Source organism: Delphinus delphis, chromosome X (assembly GCF_949987515.2).
Source record: "Delphinus delphis chromosome X, mDelDel1.2, whole genome shotgun sequence".
Lineage (NCBI taxonomy): Eukaryota > Metazoa > Chordata > Mammalia > Artiodactyla > Delphinidae > Delphinus > Delphinus delphis.
In genome coordinates this window covers 48,481,469-48,499,024 of record NC_082704.1, presented here as the reverse complement: position 1 = coordinate 48,499,024, position 17,556 = coordinate 48,481,469, and the positions used below count along the sequence as shown (strand labels likewise).

At 35.6% G+C, this 17,556-nt stretch overlaps 1 protein-coding gene across 1 annotated transcript in view; it reads left to right on the top strand.

Annotated features, from left to right (window-relative positions):
* FAM133A (family with sequence similarity 133 member A) overlaps window positions 1-17,556 on the top strand; it is a 54,341-nt gene that overhangs the window by 22,658 nt on the left and 14,127 nt on the right. Inside the window, exon 5 of the mRNA XM_060001689.1 lies at window positions 1,544-1,624. The gene's annotated coding sequence lies outside the window, so the exon portion shown is untranslated. The remainder of the gene's footprint in view (window positions 1-1,543; window positions 1,625-17,556) is intronic.

The following is a 17,556-nucleotide window of genomic DNA, read 5'->3' as shown; positions in this document are numbered from 1 at the left end:
AAGAATCAGATTGCTGCCCCTAAACACCTCTTACATAGAAATTTTCCATCTTACTCTGGAAATCAGGAACTATTTAACTGAGGATATGCAGTTGGAAGAGGATTCAGGAGATGGGGTGAGGGGAAAGTAAGAGCAGGAAATCGGTTGGTAGAGAGTGGTATAGGCTAGGGTGATAAACAGAAAGTGGCAGAATTAGAGTTTGAATCCATCAGACTCCAAAGTCTATATACTTCTTTATTAGATTTTTCTAACATTAGTGTGCATAAGAATCACCTGAAGGCCGTGGTAAAAATATAAGTTCATGACCCCAGAAGTTATGATTTAGTAGGTCTTATATGGAGTCCAGAAATCTATATTTTTATCAAGTATCCCAGATAGCTCTGATGCAGATGGTCAGTGGACATACATCAAGAAACATTTTTTCAGAGGAGTAGTTGTCAAACCATTTGGTTTAAGGATTCCTTTACACTATTAGAAATTACTGAAGACCCCAAGGAGTGTTTGTTTATGTGGGCAAGAATATCTGATATATAATAGTTATTTATATTTATGGTACTAAAATCTAAAACTGAGAAATTTTAAAAATATTTATTAATCCGTTTTAAAATACCAATAATAAGACCATTAAATTTTAACTAGATAACGTTTTGTGAAAAGTAATTATATTTTCAAAATTAAAAATATTTAATGAACAGACATGTATTAGTTTACGTTTTTAAATCTCTTTAATGCTGACTTAATTATTCTCATATCTGTTTCTACAATTTGTTTAGATATGATGTTTTGGTTGAAGTATATGAAAAAAAATTAGGCCTCACACAAATAACATAGTTGGAAAAAAGAGAAGCCTGCAGACAACTTGAAAGGTTGTTGGAGACTCCCATGGGTCCTGGGGCCACACTTTGAGTTAGTGTCTTAGAGTAATATCTATTATTGCTCTCAGAAAGGGTTATGTTGGTCAGTCTGTGTTGGTCATCAAAGTTTAGGGACACCAAAGAAAGTAGAAAATTAATTTATTCCTTAGACTGTTTTGGGTTGTTAAATTATTTCATAAAATTTACCCCAATATTGCTCTTTTATTAACTTACTTTGTAAATTTGAAAGCACTATAGAAATATAAAATAGGAGTCCAGGTGTTGGGGAAGAATTTTGTTTAAAGAAATTGGGTTTCAGAACAAAGATTCCTTTGAGGGTAGAGGAGTGTCAATTGGCAATGAGGAAGGAATACATTAGGTGACCAATTATAGGTAGGAAAAGGAAAAGTATAAAAGCAGGGAATAATCTGTAGTTACTTATAGTAGATATTTACAATTGAATAAATAACTGTAATGGTGAGAAAGTGCTAATCATAACCTTTTAAGGAGGGTTATTACTTTGCCTGAATAAAGGAACCTTTTCTTCTGGTCAGTGTACCTCTTCAAATTTGGTTACATTTTTTTTTTTGTACTTTAAGTTTTAGTTCTATAACCTAAAACATACTGCAAACTTATGCAAGGACTTTAACAAATATTATCTCATTTCTTATCTTTGGTCAAAATGGAAGAAGCTGGAAAGCAGATTGGAAAGAAGCAGCTGGAAAAGTGAGAGGAAAACTGAATGTTTGTAATGTTGGAAGCCATTTGAGGTAAGTGTTTCCAGGAGGAGGGAGTGAGTGATCCAGTCTGTCAATTGATGCTGATTGATGAAGTTAAGATAAAAATGAGAATTCATCATTAGACCTAGTGGCATAGAGGTGATTAATGACCTGGACAACAAAAGTTCTGATGGAGTGATTGAGGTGAAAGTCCCATGGGTGTGGGTTCAAGAAAGAATGGGAAGAGAAGAGTTGAAAACTGTATACAGTAAGTCCCCTACATATGAAACTTCAAGTTGCAAACTTTCAAAGATGCGAAAATGTGTTCACATGTACAATCACATAAGTTCACGTGTCTGGCGTACAATTGTCACATGCGTGCACCCTCTCCAAGTGGTTGTGCTTTTGTGTACTTTACTGTATAGTACTGTATAGAGTACAGTAGTACAGTATTTTTATTTCAAGCCACTATACTTTTCAAGGTACTATACTATAAGATTAAAGATGTTTTCTTTATTTTTTGTGTTTGTTTTTTTATGTACTATTTATGTGAAAAGTATTATAAACCTATTACAGTATGGTACTATATAGCCGATTGTGTTAGTTGGGTACCTAGGACTGACTTTGTTGGACTTACGAATGCGCTTTCAGAATGGAACTCGTTCGTAGGTAGGGGACTTACTGTAAACAGCTCTTTCCAGGAGTTGTAATAAAAAAGAACAACAGAGAAATGGAGCAGTAGATAAAAGGGGAAATAGGGTTAAGACAGGTGGTTTTTATTGGTTCAAATGAAACAGTAGCAGGTTTCTATGCTGTTTTTTTTTTTAAGAGCTTCAGTAGTGAACACAATACACATAGATCTTTTCCTTATAGAACCCATAATCTAGTGAACAGAAATGGTATTAAACAAATGATTACACAGATAATTAGATAATATTCATTGCAATGAATATTAAAAGAAAAAGCACAAAGTTCTATAAGAGCATAATTGTCAGACTGAACTTTTTCCAGGACATCAGAAAAGACTTCGCTAAATAAATGTTATTCAAGTTGCACTTAGGGAGGGAGAATAGTACTTGCAGAGGCCCTGGGTAGAGTGAATATGGCACATCAGAGATACTGAAAGGCCATTGAATTTGAAGCACAGAGAGGGAGGAGGATGAGTGGGGCAGAAGATAAGGTTGAGGAAATAAGCAGTGACCAGGATTATTTAGGTTGGAGCCCATAGACTCATTTAGGATCTTTTTCATGCCAAGAGTATAGGGATCCTTGGCTTTATGTGTTGGCCACAACAAAAGTAAACCAGTCAAAATTGAAATGTAAAAGGTGGAACAGATAGGAAGTAGAATGGAAAGGTGAGTTGCATGACCATTGTTTATACTGCTACAGACAGGACATTAGGCCAAGTCTATTTGTGATTTCATAATCAGTTATCTTCCAATGCAGTCAATTTATTCAGCCTTCAGCTATTGAGAGATTTCTGTCTAACTGATCAAATCATACAGCAAGTAGGTCCAATTTGTTTGTTAAGATAGACAAAAACAACAGATCATTATCATTCCTTACTTCATATCTTCCAATGGCTCTCTCTTTTTCTCTCAAAAATTAATTTATTTTCCAACTTTTTATTATGAAATTTTCAGGCACATAGAAAACTTGAAAGACTTTTGCAGTGAACACCTATGCACTCATAACCTAGAGCAAAAAACTTTAATCATTTTGCTGTATTTGCTTTCTTTGTTTTGCTGTACAATTTGAAATTAAGTTTCAGAACTCATGATGCTTCATATGCAATTTCTTCAGTTTGCATCTCCTAAAAATAAGGGAATTCTCTTCCATACTCTTAATATTATAATATTTAAGGTAATTAAAAATAATTCCCTGATGTCATCTAATACCTATCAATATTAGATATCTCTAGGTGTCCCTTCAAAATCATTTTTAACAGCTTTATTTAGGTATAGTTTTCACACCGTGAAAATTATTCATTTTAAATGTAATATTCAATGACTTACTGCAAATTTACAAAAGTTGTGCAGCCATCACCACAATGTAATTTTGGAACATTTCCATCACTCTAAAAAGAAACCTCATATACCTGTTTTTTACTGAACTGGGATAAAATCAAGGTTCATGCATGGCATTTAATTATGTCTCTTTAAATCTTTTTTTCTAGAGCAGTCTTCATTTTTTCTCATGTAATTTTTAGAAAAGACCAGATGTTTGTTTTATAGAATGTCCCATATTCTGGATTTATCTGTGTTTATTTATTACATCATTTAACTTGTTCCTCTGTTTCCCCCATCCCCCAACCACCACCCAGTATTTTCTGTTAAAGTCTTGATTAGTTTCATTCTGACATATTTGGAATAAAGCCCAAATTTGTTAATTATCTCTCTCCTCTAACATGTAAACCCCATGAAGTCATGGACTTTATCTGTCTTGTTTAACACTAGTGCCTGACTCATAGTAGGTTCTCAGTAAACATATTTTGAGTGAATAAGTGAAACACCTACATTCAGATTTTATGTTTTCACCATACAGATTCAATCTTATTTTAACATATTTTTCCATTTTACATTGTATTATTGTCAAAATTAAGTTATGATTTATTTTCCAAGCCAGTAGTAATTCAGGCTGATGAAAAGCAAGTTTTCTTCCATTTCAGCATGCCATAAACATTTTAGGTATTTCTCTAATTTTTAGGATATCAAATTTATTTTCAAGATGAGGAATTTCATGTGCAAACATTTTGGAAGAGATAAGCCAAATAGATTATAAAGTTTTGATATGACTGCTTATCAGAAGATTTAAGGGATTGTATAAGTAATCTGTCTGCTCACATTCAGGGCTGTTGGGGGATTTGGGGGTAGAATTGACTTCTTCCATAGAGAAAAACAGTTATCTAGAGTTATACTGAGTTGGGAGTAAATCAAGAAAATGTACTGGGATTTTCAGTTTCCTTATTCAGGCAATAATATAGGCAGATTATTTCAGTGTCATTCAAAGGGTGAAAAAGATTCAGGGGAATCTGGGTAAAAATAGCTGACTTCCTAGTGTGGAACTTTCCTGTATTCCTGACTACTGCATGACAACTGCTGCTGGCAATGATATAACAAATAGGTAAAAATAACTGCTGTGACATGTTAAGTGTCAGGTTAGCAAATTCTGTGACTCGGAATATCTGTCAAAGCAGTGGATAGAGAGCATGGCAGTCTGGGCAATGCTATAGTTTTTACCCTTTAGAGATTTGCAATCCAGTGGTGGAAAAGGAAATTACAAGTGACACTCTACATATATAAATGGCAGGAACACATACAGCCATGTGAAGGAACAGAGATAGGTAGTAAGTAATCTGGAATATAAAGGGAAGAAACTCTTAGTAGTTTATAGATTATCCAGGCTGATTTGAATGGTTTCCATTTGCTTTTCGCTGATTCTAGTTAACACTGTTCCTTAAGCATCCCCATATTTGCAGATGTTAAGAGAGAAGGGAAAACTTGAATCAGTCCATTTAATCAGCTCTGGTAATCGGGTTGGGTAAGGAAAGAAACTGAAAATAATAAGTTACATGGTGTTTTTGAGTTTTCTGTATGTTTCCATTTTCCCAAGTTATCTTCATTATCATAAAAGTTAGTTGTATCCAGCCACATGGTTATGCAGAAAAATACATTGACTAGTTTAAGCTAGACTCCCATCTCCACTTCCACACCCGAGAGAGATTTATGCTTCATGTGTCTGAAAATTCTAGATTGATGTGATAAATTAATAGAACACCTGCTTCAGGTAGTCCCAGTTTGTAGAAACTGATATTATCAACCAATTTAAATTTTGTTAACATTAGACACTTTTCTGCCCTTTCAGGGGAGCATTTGTCCTGTGACCTTCTGAACTTAAGGGATGGATGTAGAGCTACAAATAACCATCATATTTTCATTAGAGTCCTCTGCTAGAATTTGCAGCCACTTTTCATGCTATAACATTCTTTAATAATGCAGGCTTTAAATCATGCTGCTAGGGGTCCAATCTTGGCTCTACTACTATGAGACCTTGGAAAAATTACTTAAGCATCCTGAAACTGTTTGCTCATCTGTCAAATGGGGAAAATTATAATACCTACTTCATGAAGTAGTGAGAATTAAATGAGATAATCCATGTAAACCACTTGGAATAGTACCTATTCATGGTGAATACTGAATAATTGTAATCATTATTATATGATAGATGAAAATAATCATAGGAATATCAAGTCTTTACATTTATATAGACTTAAACAGTTTTCAAACTATGGCCAAAGAATATTTCATTTGAACCTGAGGGCAGGATATGGGATTGAAAACTGAGACAAAGAGAGGTTATATGATTTGTCTGAGAGCACTCAGCAAGTAAAAAGGGGAGCTGGTCCTTCACATCTATAATTATAATGAATTCTAATGATGATTGCTGCATCGGTGGGTGAAGTTAAACAGCCTGCCTAGTGAATTTACCTAAGATACTTTATCTGCCTTCATCAAGCCAACTCTTCCTCAGTGTCCTTCCTGGAATTTAAAACTAATTTTTCTCCCCCTGAGGATGAATACTGAGTTATCTCTTCCATATGGTTTTTCAAAACAGGCAAGTCATGGAAAGGTAGTCCCCTTTGATTCCAGCATACTAAAGTAATATTAATACAAATTTTCACACTTTATGAGGCTTCTCAGTGTACCTTATTATTGTTTCCAATAAGCATCTATATGTTAGTTATTATAACAAATAAGTCTATATGATCTGGCCTTTGAATTTTTAGGAAATTTTCATATGTAGTCATTTGTGAGAAGAGAGGTGACTCATGTAAGTGTACCTAGCTTCAATAAATAGCTGTGATGCTTTCAGTTATTTCATAGCCAGTATATTTGTATATACACATTACATCAAATTCTCTGTTCTGTTTTTAGAAATACACTTTAAAAAATTCATGTCAGGGTGGCAGAGTACAGAAGGTAGTCATTGAAGTGTTGATTCATGAGAAACCAAGTAAGGCTGTTTAAAGCCATGCATAAATAGATGTGCTCTGAACTGTGTTCCCTGGCAAAATAATAAAGAGTTCCCCTGGTTTGCTTTCTATGCTTAGGGCCTTATCTTTTATAAGTTGCTGGAAGAGGTGACCAGTATATCCTGGCACAACTAGATCCAGGGAAAAGTTGACAGATTTTAGTCTACCAATCAGTTTGGATTCACAGTGCATTGCCTCAAGAAGCATCTCATGATTCTCTTATATAAAATATATCACTTTTTAACACAAAATGTAGATAATATTATAAAGAATAAACGGAAGGTACAGTTTTGTCTCACTTTGAAAGTCTAATGTATGAATGATATTACATTTGCACCCTGATCAAATGTGAATGAAATTGATTTTAGATGTTCAGTGCTAAAAAACACAAACAAGCTTTGTGACTTGAGGGATCTTGTCAGGGATTTATACAAAATTCATTTGTGAAATAGAAGTTGGGACAATGGGGATAAGAGAGGTGGCAAACCTTATTTGGGGGGTGTATTTTCATAGAAGTCATGTCACACAGATGGAAAGAAACTAGTATTCAGTTAACATTAGTTCATGTAAGGTGACCCCTTGAATAGAGGAACTGGAATTTTCGGTGCTCCTAGAACATTTTAATTACATCCTATATAGCCATGACTTACCACATCTAAACACACATAATAGGGCAAAATCTGTTGTCAAGGAAGACTCAGGAAAGTTGCTAGTGAGTATCTAAAACTTATCAAATGCACTGACAAAATAAATAGCTCCTTGGCAACTGCTTAGTTGAATTTGGTACTCATGTATATAATGGTTTTCTACAGAGCATTTCTTAAAACATTGACACTGACACTATAAACAATACTGTTTTGTTCATGGCTTCTTGAATAGGGCAAAGTGCTAAAGAGGAAAAGCTAGTTCTTCTGAGGGCCTTTGCACTTTTCTGTATACTATACTCTTAGACTTTTCAAACAGTTTCAGAAATGTATGCAGGAGGGGAGATTGGTTCAAGATGGTGGAGTATAAGGACATGCTCTCACTCCCTCTTTGAGAACACCGGAATCACAACTAACCGCTGAACAATCACTGACAGGAAGACACTGGAACTCACCAAAAAAGATACCCCACATGCAAAGACAAAGGAGAAGCCTCGATGAGATGGTAGGAGGGGCGCTATCACAATAAAATCAAATCCCATAACTGCTGGGTGGGTGACTCACAAACTGGAGAACACTTATACCACAGAAGTCCACCCACTGGAGTGAAGGTTCTCAGCCACACGTCAGGCTTCCCAACCAGGGGGTCTGGCAACGGGAGGAGGAATTTCTAGAAAAACAGACTTTGAAGGCTAGCGGGATTTGATTACAGGACTTTGGCAGGACAGGGGGAAACAGAGACTCCACTCTTGGAGGGCACACACAAAGTAGTGTGCACACCAGGACCCAGGGGAAGGAGCAGTGACCCCATAGGAGACTGAACCAGACCTACCTGCTAGTGTTGGAGGGTCTCCTGCAGAGGCGGGGGGCAGCTGTGGATCTCCAAGGGACAAATACACTGGAAGCAGAAGTTCTGGGAAGTACTCCTTGGCATGAGCCCTCCCAGAGTCTGCCATTAGCCCCACCAAAGAGCCCAAGTAGGCTCCAGTGTTGAGTCGCCTCAGGCTGAACAACCAACAGGGAGGGAACCCAGCCCCACCCATCAGTAGACAAGCAGATTAAAGTTTGACTGAGCTCTGCCCATCAGAGCTCAGAAACAGCCACTCTATCCACCACCAGTCCCTCCCATTAAGAAACTTCCACAAGCCTCTTAGATAGCCTCATCCACCAGAGGGAAGACAGCAGAAGCAAGAAGAACAACAATCCTGCAGCCTATGGAACAAAAACCACATTCACAGAAAGATAGACAAGATGAAAAGGCAGAGGGCTATGTACCAGATGAAGGAACAAGACAAAACCCCAGAAAAACAACTAAATTAAATAGAGATAGGTGATCTTCCAGAAAAAGAATTCAGAATAATGATAGTGAAGATGATCCAGGACCTCGAAAAAAGAATGGAGGCAAAGATTGAGAAGATGCAAAAAATGTCTAACAAAGACCTAGAAGAATTAAAGAACAGACAAACAGAGATGAACAATACAATAACTGAAATAAAAAATACACGAGAAGGAGTCAATAGCAGAATAACTGAGGCATAAGAATGGATAAGTGACCGGGGAGACAAAACGGTGGAATTCACTGCTGCAGAACAGAATAAAGAAAAAAGAATGAAAAGAAATGAAGAGAGCCTAACACACCCCTGGGATAACATTAAACGTAACAACATTTGCATTATCGGGGTCCCAGAAGGAGAACAGAGAGAGAAAGGACCCGAGAAAATATTTGAAGAGGTTATAGTTGAAAACTTCCTTAACATGGGGAACGAAATAGCAACCCAAGTCCAGGAAGCACAGAGAGTCCCATACAGGATAAACCCAAGGAGGAACACGCTGAGACACACAGTAATCAAACTGGTAAAAATTAAAGACAAAGAAAAATTATTAAAAGCAGCAAGGGAAAAACAACAAATAACATACAAGGGAACTCCCATAAGGTTAACAGCTGATTTCTCAGCAGAAACTCTACAAGTCAGAAGGGAGTGCATGATATACTTAAAATGATGAAAGGGAAGAACCTACAACCAAGAACACCCAGCAAGGATCTCATTTAGATTCGATGGAGAAATCAAAAGCTTTACAGACAAGCAAAAGCTAAGAGAATTCAGCACCACCAAACCAGCTCTACAACAAATGCTAAAGGAAACACAAGAGAAAGAAAGAACCTACAAAAACAAACCCAAAACAATTAAGAAAATGGACATAGGAACATATGTATCGATAATTACCTTAACATGAATGCATTAAATGCTCCAACCAAAAGACACAGGCTTGCTGAATGGATACAGAAACAAGACCCATATATATGCTGTCTACAAGAGACCCACTTCAGACCTAGGGACACATAAAGACTGAAAGTGAGGGGATGGAAAAAGATATTCCATGCAAATGGAAATCAAAAGAAAGCTGGAGTAGCAATACTCATATCAGATAAAATAGACTTTAAAACAAAGACTGTTACTAGAGACAAGGAAGGACACTACATAATGATCAAGGGACCAATCCAAGAAGATGATATAACAATTGTAAATATATATGCACCCAGCATAGGAGCACCTCAATACATAAGGCAACTGCTAACAGCTCTAAAAGAGGAAATTGACAGTAACACAGTAATAGTGGGGGACTTTACCACCTCATTTACACCAATGGACAAATCATCCAAATAGAAAATTAATAAGAAAACACAAGCTTTAAATGACACAATAGACTAGATAGAGTTAATTGATATTTATAGGACATTCCATCCAAAAACAGAAGATTACAATTACTTCTCCAGTGCACATGGAACATTCTCCAGGATGGATCACATTTTGGATCACAAATCAAGCCTTAGTAAATTTAACAAAATTGAAATCACATCAAGTGTCTTTTCTGACAACAGTGCTATGAGATTAGAAATCAATTAGAGGAAAAAAACCTTAAAAAACACAAACACATGGACGCTAAACAATACGTTACTAAATAACCAAGAGATCACTGAAGAAATCAAAGAGGAAATCAAAAAATACCTAGAGACAAATGACAATGAAAACATGACAATCCAAAGCCTATGGGATGCAGCAAAGGCAGTTCTAAGAGGGAAGTTTATAGCTATACAAGCCTACCTCAAGAAACAAGAAAGATAAACAATCTGACGTTACACCTAAAGGAACTAGAGAAAGAAGAACAAACAAAACCCAAGGTTAGCAGAAGGAAAGAAATCATAAAGATCAGAGCAGAAATAAATGAAATAGAAACAAAGAAAACAATAACAAAGATCAATAAAACTAAAAGCTGTTTCTTTGAGAGGATAAACAAAATTGATAAACCATTAGCCAGACTCATCAAGAAAAAAAGGGAGAGGACTCAAATCAATAAACTTAGAAATGAAGAAGGAAAAGTTAAAATAGACACCTCAGAAATACAAAGCATCCTAAGAGACTACTACAAGGCAACTCTATGCCAATAAGTTGGACAACCTGGAAGAAATGGACAAATTCTTAGAAAGATATAAACTTCCAAGACTAAACCGGGAAGAAATAGAAAATATGAACAGACCAATCACAAGTAATGAAATTGAAATTGTGATTAAAAGTCTTCCAACAAACAAAAGTCCAGGACCACATGGCTTCACAGGTGAATTCTATCAAACATTTAGAGAAGAGCTAACACCTATCCGTCTCAAACTCTTCCCAAAAATTGCAGAGGAAGCAACACTCCCAAACTCATTCTATGAGGCCACCATCACCCTGATACCAAAACCAGACAAAAATGCTACAAAAAAAGAAAATTACAGATCAACATCACTGATGAATATAGATGCAAAAATCCTCAACAAAATACTAGCAAACAGAATGCAACAACACAATAAAAGGATCATACACCATGATCAAATGGGATTTATCCGAATGATGCAAGGATTCTTCAATATACGCAAATCAATCAGTGTGATACACCATATTAACAAATTGAAGAATAAAAACCATATGATCATCTCAATAGATGCAGAAAAAGCTTTTGACAAAATTCAACACCGATTTATGATAAAAACTCTCTAGAAAGTGGGCATAGAGGGAACCTACTTTAACATAATAAAGGCCATATACAACAAACCCACAGCAAACATCATTCTCAATGGTGAAAAACTGAAAGCATTTCCTCTGAGATCAGGAACAAGACAAGGATATCCACTCTCACAACTGTTATTCAACATAGTTTTAGAAGTCCTAGCCACGGCAATCAGAGAAGAAAAAGAAATAAAGGAATACAAATTGGAAAAGAAGAAGGAAAGCTGTCACTGTTTGCAGATGACATGATACTATACATAGAGAACCCTACTGATGCCACCAGAAAACTACTAGAGCTAATCAATGGATTTGGTAAAGTTGCAGGATACAAAATTAATGCACAGAAATCTCTTGCATTCCTATACACTAAAGATGAAAAATCTGAAAGAGAAATTAAGGAAATACTCCGATTTACCATTGCAACTAAAAGAATAAAATACCTAGGAATAAACCTACCTAGGGAGAGAAAAGACCTGTATGCAGAAAACTATAAGACACTGATGAAAGAAATTAAAGACAATACCAACAGATGGAGCGATATACCATGTTCTTTGATTGGAAGAATCAATATCATGAAAACGACTATACTACCCAAAGCAATCTACAGATTCAATGCAATCCCTATCAAATTACCACTGACATTTTTTATGGAACTGGAACAAAGAATCTTAAAATTTGTATGGAGACACAAAAGACCATGAATAGCCAAAGCAGTCTTCAGGGAAAAAAAACAGAGCTGGAGGAATCAGACTACCTGACTTCAGACTATACTACAAAGCTACATTAATCAAGACAATATGGTACTGGCAGAAAAACAGAAATATAGATCAATGGAACAGGATAGAAAGCCCAGAGGTAAACCCACGCACCTATGGTCAACTAATCTATGACAAAGGAGGCAAGGATATACAATGGAGAAAAGACAGTCGCTTCAATAAGTGGTGCTGGGAAAACTGGACAGCTACATGTAAAAGAATGAAATTAGAACACTCCCTAACACCATACACCAAAATAAACTCAAAGTGGATTAGAGACCTAAATGTAAGATCAGACACTTTAAAACTCTTAGAGGAGAACATAGGAAGAACACTCTTTGACATAAATCACAGCAAGATATTTTTTGACCCACCTCCTAGAGAAATGGAAATAAAAACAAAAATAAACAAATGGGACCTAATGAAACTTCAAAGCTTTAGCACAGCAAAGGAAACCATAAACAAGACTAAAAGACAACCCCCAGAATGGGAGAAAATATTTGCAAATGAATCATCAGACAAAGCATTAATCTCCAAAATATATAAACAGCTCATGCAGCTCAATATTAAAAAAAACAAACAACTCAATCCAAAAATGGGCAGAAGACCTAAATAGACATTTCTCCAAAGAAGACATACAGATGGCCAAGAAGCACATGGAGAGCTGCTCAACGTCACTAGTTATTAGAGAAATGCAAATCAAAACTACAATGAGGTATCACCTCACACCAATTAGAATGGGCATCATCAGAAAATATACAAACAACACATGCTGGAGAGGGTGTAGAGGAAAGGGAACTCTCTTGCACTTTTGGTGGGAATGTAAATTGATACAGATACTGTGGAGAACATTATTGAGGTTCCTTAAAGAACTAAAAATAGAATTACCATATGACCCAGCAATCCCACTACTGGGCATATACCCAGAAAAAAACCATAATTCAAAAAGATACATGCACCCCAATGTTAATTGCAGCACTATTTTTAATAGCCAGGTCATGGAAGCAGCCTAAATACCCACTGACAGATGAATGGATAAAGATGTGGTACATATATACAATGGAAAATACTCAGCCATAAAAGGGAACGAAATTGGTTCATTTGTAGAGATGTGGATGCATCTAGAGACTGTCATACAGAGTGAAGTAAGTCAGAAAGAGAAAAAAATATATTGTATATTAACACATATATGTGGAACCTAGAAAATGCTACAGATGAACCAGTTTGCAGAGCAGAAATTGAGACACAGAAGTGGAGAAAAAACCGTATGTACACCAAGTGGTGGAAGCGGCGGGGGTGGGGTGGGGTGTGATTAATTGGGAGATTGGGATTGACATGTATACACTGATGTGTATAAAATGGATGACTAATGAGAAAATAAATAAACATTAAAAAAAGAAATGTATGCAGGAGAGATCCATTCCTACTAATTGAGAAATAACCATAACATGGACTCTATAGATGATGAGTCAGTCATGTCACCTAAATGCCACATTATAGTCAACACAGTGTTCTGTATTCCATCTCTAAATAATTTATATTTGTCATCCAAGTGTCAGGTACTTAGTTCAAAATTAATATGTGATTGAATGAATTAAAATCATTTCATATACAGTAAGTCTACTACACTCGAACGAGTTCCATTCTGAGAGCATGTTCATTAAGTCCAGTGTGTTTGTACGTCCAACAAAGTTAGCCTAGGTACCCAACTAACACAATCGGCTATATAGTACTGTATTGTAATAAGTTTATAATATTTTTCACACAAATAATACATAAAAAAGCAAACACAAAAAATAAAGAAAACATTTTTAATCTTACAGTACAGTACCTTGAAAAGTATAGTAGTACCAGCTACATCGCTGCTGCTTTTACACATGATTCCAGACATCCTGGGCTTGAAATTAAGAATCTGTACTACTTTACTCTATACAGTAATGTACAGTAAAGTATGCAAAAGCACAACCACTTGGAGAGGGTGCACGCATGTGGCAATGTATGCCAGACACGTGAACTAACTTACGTGATTGGACATGCGAACACATATTCACATCTTTGAAAGTTCACAACTTGAAGGTTCGTATGTAGGGGACTTACTGTATTTCCTAGCTGTCTGATGAGAGAGTCTAGAAGCAGCAATACCCCAATATGATTCTAGGGCTAATGCAGAGGATATACAAGATGATGCTAGAGTGTCTTATAGAACCAGAAAGTAAGGAAGTACTTAAGAAACAAAATCATAAGGATATGTCAAAAAGATACAGGAGCCAACTAAAAGAGCTCCTGAAGGCCAACTTTGGAACAATTTCAACAACAAAATAAGTAGTATTTAAATATTGCCCAAAGTATAAAATTAATACTCATGATCCATACTGATGCAAAGGACAAATCTCCCATACACAGGAATTTCAAATATTTTATGTAGATATTCCACCATCAAGAAGATAGAGCATAAATCTCCAAGTGTGGATTGCACATAGTGACATTCTTCCAAAGAATACAGAATGGAAATGGAGGGTACTCTTGCAGTGGATACAACTGGCAAATACTAACTACCTCAGTCATGTGATCAAGGTTAACATCAATGATAAGTCACCTTAGTATGTACCTTGGATGTAATGTAATGAAAATGGTACTTTACTTGTGTTCTTCCTTCCAAGAACTTGCAGTCTAACTCTAACCATGAGAAAAACATCAGACAAACCCAAATGGAAAGGCTTTCTAAAAAATCAGTATCTGATCAGTACTCCTCAAAACCAAGGAGATTCTGAGAAACTGCCAGTCTAGGAGATCCTGGGAGACATGATGACTAAATGTAATGTGGTATCCCGAATGGATTCCTGGAATAGAAAAAGAACATTAGGTTAAAAACTAAGGAAATTTGAATAAAGAATGGACTTTAGTTAATATGAATGTGTCAGTATTGGCTCATTAGTTGTGGCAAATGTACATGTTAATTTAAGACATTATCTATAATAAAACTGAATGCAGAAGATACTCTACTATACTTGCAATTTTTCTGTAAATCTAAAGATATCCTAAAGCAGAAAGTTTGTTTTTAAAAAAATTTCACTTCATCATCATAAAAGCTAAACAATAACAATGATTTGTTTTTCTGAATATAAAATCCTAAATGTATTACTATATTAAGAGAAATAAGAGGGTGAAGTACTCATTTCTTTAAAATAAACACTTAGCTAAAATTTATACTTAGAGCTTCTACCCTCATAACTATTCTTTTCTGTTTTATCTCTTGCATCTGCAATATTTTGTTGCTGCTATAAACTTTCTGGTATCATCCTTAAGATATTAGAGACTGATCCCTTGTCATTTGACAATTCTGTAGATGGAAGAAGAGGCAGTATTTCAAATTCTACACCTTTTCCCTAGAATGAGAAATGCTCCATGACACAACTATGCCAGAGGGAATTCACCAGAGATGAATGCTTTTAACCCGGCACAGCTTTCTATCATGTTGATCCCAGCTTTCTAACATGTTGATCAAAATAAGAGGGATAATTTCTCCCTCAAAACAGTCACGTTAACAGCTAGAATAGAATGTGTTATTGCTTGAGTTTTATTTAGAAGAAATGATATCATTTTATATACACTTGCTAGAGCTAGATATTTTCAGGAAATTTTCAAATATCATTAAATGTGTTCATAAACCATCTTTGTCTCTTATTCAGCCTGTGAATTAGGTGATTCTGTGGCTGCCCTCTATATTATCAATCAATGTGAAATGGCAGAACATAGTGTGATAATTAAAGGTATTAGCAGTATATATGTACAGATTATTATTATATTATAATTTAGCAGACTCATTACTATCTTAAAGCCTTTAAGTAGCTTTATAAGAGGCATTTATTTCAGTAGCATGGTACTTAAACTTACATTAGCTAGTGGGAACAAAGAACATTAAGGTTTTTTTTTTTCTTAATAGGGGCCTCATCCAAATGTCCAGACCTTTGCAGAAGAGTAGGGTGTTTCAGATTAAGTCACAGAGCTATTGCCAATTATTTGGAAAGAATTTTCAGCTGAAGTGCATATGTCTATGAGACAGTATGATGCCTACAGTTAGACATATCACTAAAAATTGAATGAAATGATTTGTAAAATAGAGTAAGTCCTTAAAATAACTAGCCTTGGTGATAGTTACAATTGAAATTAGACTGTGAAATGTTAAAATATGCTTTTAATTAATTTAAATTCATATTGACTTTTACCTGAGCATGTTCAATAAAAAATGCTATAGATACGATCACTTTTAAGAATGAGAAGCTGATATGATGACTGGTTTACAACAGTGTAATAATGTGAATATTTGCATTGTATTTGGCTTTTCCTTTTCACCTCGGGGCCTTACCATCTGGTATTCCTTGTGCTTGGAACATGCAGTCAACTCTGGCTCTTTGATTACTCCTTTCCTGTTTAATCACTTCATCTGGCTAGCTCTGATTTATCCATCAGGTCTCAGATTACATGTTAATTATATGTTAGTATCTCAGAGTTGACCTTCCATTCTAAATTAGGTTACTCATTATACTTTTCATAGCATCCTGTGCTTTTCCTTCATCATTTTAATTACGATTATAATTATATACTCATTTTTTTGATATTTGTGTAATGACTTTTACCTTTACTAGACCATAATCTCCATGGCATATAACATAGTGTCTGGTGCATAATAGATGATCAAAAGGGAGCTGTAAGAATAAATGAACAAATAACTGTTATAACACTCAGATTACCAGCAGGGTTGTTACAATTTGTATCTAATCTTTATACAAAATTAGCATACTTCATACAAATGAATAGAGATAAAGAGAATAAAGTTTCTCTTCTAAGATAGAAACAGAAGGTAAGCCACAGCACTTTTAAAACAAAGAGTATTTGAGCAAGAGACTTTGTTGGTGTTACTTTTTCTTTTTTCTCAGTGTGCTTTATCTTCTGCAAAAAGAGCACACAGATAGTGCAGTTCTGAAGGCCTCCAACAACACTTGTCTGCTGTCAGCATTCTCTCGCATTCCCCTCTGCAGTTATTCCAAATTTTAATCATTTGTCTCAAGACTCCTATGCTACCTCAACCTGCCTTAATCTTAGCAGCTGACCTTGGCTCCTAACACTGAGTGAAAATGAAGACTATTAGGTGAGAAATATTTCAACTTTCTCCCTTTCATCATCCCCCCCACACACACACACAACTCTACACCCATACCCTTTATTCTTTGCCTCTGCTCTTTCAAGAGAGATCTTCTAATTATGACTCTGATACCTCTGTTTCTTCTATGGTTTTGCCCTAAAGAATTATTCCCTCTCTTGCATTTCTTCTTTTACTTTTTTTTTTAACATCTTTATTGGAGTATAATTGCTTTACAATGGTGTGTTAGTTTCTGCTTTATAACAAAGTGAATCAGTTATACATATACATATGTCCCCATATCTCTTCACTCTTGCATCTCCCTCCCTCCCACCCTCCCTATCCCACCCCTCTAGGTGGTCACAA